The 2,500-nt window shown below is 48.7% G+C and overlaps 1 long non-coding RNA gene across 1 annotated transcript in view; it reads right to left on the bottom strand.

The window, feature by feature from the left end:
- The window catches only part of LOC146654931 (uncharacterized), a 9,304-nt gene that overhangs the window by 6,347 nt on the left and 457 nt on the right, over positions 1-2,500 (bottom strand). Inside the window, exon 1 of the long non-coding RNA XR_014914354.1 lies at positions 2,466-2,500. This exon is cut by the window's right edge and continues 457 nt beyond it. This is a non-coding gene — a long non-coding RNA (uncharacterized LOC146654931). The remainder of the gene's footprint in view (positions 1-2,465) is intronic.

Genomic DNA, 2,500 nt, shown 5'->3' with positions numbered 1-2,500 from the left:
AGCAAGTGTCACTCTCTCTCTCTCTCTCTCTCTCTCTCTCTCTCTCTGTCTGTCACACACACACACACACACACACACACACACACACACACACACACACACACACACACACACACACACACACACACACACACACACACACACACAGACACAGACACAGACACTGTGAGGTTTGCAGTGCAAAATTTGAATTTTAGTGCATGGTGATTTGTCTCCCTCCAGTGGCCCACGGCAGGTATGATGAGGCTTAAATGATAGGGTTAGGTTATGGGGAAAAAGCCAGGAGAGGATGGGACAAAAGTGGAATAACTGAAAAAGTAAGAGGTGTAGAGGGCTGATGTTGGTGTCTAGGTGGGGGTTTTGGTGGGTGCCGGACGCTGTGGCGAAGAGGCCACGCCGATGGCTTCTTCGGTTCTGGAGATATGGCGAATCGGACCAAAAAGGATGGGACAAAAGGGTCCCAGTCGGAGAAAGGAAGGTGCAGAGGGCCTGGTTCCACTGGCATTGCGTTGCCCGTGTGCGGGCGCATCCGCAGGTGCCCAACATGGCATGGTTCAGAGTACCTTTGCAGGAGGCTTAGGGATAGGTTAGGGGGTAATAGCCAGAATTTGACGGAATAAAATGGAATAACTGGGAAAGTAAGTGTCGTAGAGGGATGAAAGTTGTGTCTACGGGGGGGTTTCGGGGTGCTCCGGACACCCTGGTGAAGACCCCATGTCGATAGCACCAACGGTTCTGGACTTGGTGTAAATGGGTCCAAATTTGACGGAATAAAAAGGTCAAAGTGGCAGATAGGAGTGTCCGATCGGGCCGATTCCACCACCACTGTACTCAGCAGGCCCTGCCGGGTCGTTAGACACGCAGCATGGCAGGGATCGGTGACATAACATGTAGCAGTTTCCCTTCACAGAAGCGTCTGCAGCAGGTGGGTGGAGGAGGAGGCAGCAGAACCAGGCCTTTGGAGCACTGTGTCATCTCCTAGTCCTGATGCTTTGAATCTCCCTCTCTGTCTGTCTGTCTGTCTGTCACACACACACACACACACAGAAGCTGGTCAAGTGCTGTGCAACTGGGATTGCACCTGTCGTCCACAGGAGGGCGCCTAGCTGGGAAGTCCAGTACATTCCATATTAAAGTTGTTGCAAGTGCATTTTTTGTGTAAAAGACAGACACACACACACACACACACACACACACACACACACACTGTAAGGTCTGAAGTGCAAAATTTGAATTACATTCCTTTGTATCTCTCCCTCTCTCTCTCTCTCTCTCTCTGTCAACACACACACACACACACACACACACACACAGAAGCTGGTCAAGTGCTGTGCAACTGGGATTGCACCTGTCGTCCACAGGAGGGCGCCTAGCTGGGAAGTCCAGTACATTCCATATTAAAGTTGTTGCAAGTGCATTTTTTGTGTAAAAGACAGACACACACACACACACACACACACACACACACACACTGTAAGGTCTGAAGTGCAAAATTTGAATTACATTCCTTTGTATCTCTCCCTCTCTGTCTCTCTCTCTCTCTGTCTCTCTCTCTCTCTGTCAACACACACACACACACACACACACACACACACACACACACACACACACACACACACACACACACACACACACACACACACACACACACACACACACACCAAAGCACACAGACAGAAGCTGGTCACAACTGCTGTGCAACTGGGATTGAACCAGGGGGGCTCCCTCTGCTGGCTCAATGCGGTACAAAGTGTCTGAAGGAGTTATACCGGCGAAAATAACATCTTTCAATTGCATGTTTGGTCCACAGGATGGCGCCTAGCTGGCAAGTCCTGTACATTGCATATTAAAAGTTGTTGCAAGTGCACTCACATGTATTTTTTGTGTAAAAGAGACACACACACACACACACACACACACACACACACAAGCTGGTCAGCTGCTTTGCAACTCAATGCGGTACAAATCGACTTGTGTGCCTCTTTTTCTCTTTGGGTTTTCTGTGTGTTTTTTTAAATTTTTAAATCCACAGCAAGTGTCTCTCTCTCTCTCTCTCTGTCTGTCTCTCTGTCACACACACACACACACACACACACACACACACACACACGCACACACACACGCTCAATGGAGTATAAAATAAAGACCGGGGCAGTTCTCTCACTGGAGTCTCTTAGAGTGGAGGCTGCCCTTGCTAGCAAGAAGTTCTGTGTGTTTCTCTTCTCTGAGTCTTTACTGAAGAAGTGTTTTATAACATTTTCCTTAACAACTGACATGTGTTTTTTGTGTAAAAGAGAGAGAGACACACACACACACACACACACACACACACACACACACACACACACACACACTCACACTCAGCGGCTCAGAGATGAGGGAAAAACAACAGAAATCAGGATAGATTTTAATGTCAGGAGATGCCCTGTGATGCTGGGGCCATTGTGTAAGATTGGAATGTGTACCAGTGGCTGGTGGGTGGTCCTTGAAGGTCCCGGGA

Source organism: Rhamphochromis longiceps, linkage group LG13, assembly GCF_057381845.1.
Source record: "Rhamphochromis longiceps isolate RC_006_pf linkage group LG13, R_longiceps_female_GT1.1, whole genome shotgun sequence".
Classification (NCBI taxonomy): domain Eukaryota; kingdom Metazoa; phylum Chordata; class Actinopteri; order Cichliformes; family Cichlidae; genus Rhamphochromis; species Rhamphochromis longiceps.
This window is presented reverse-complemented; position numbering and strand designations above follow the sequence as displayed.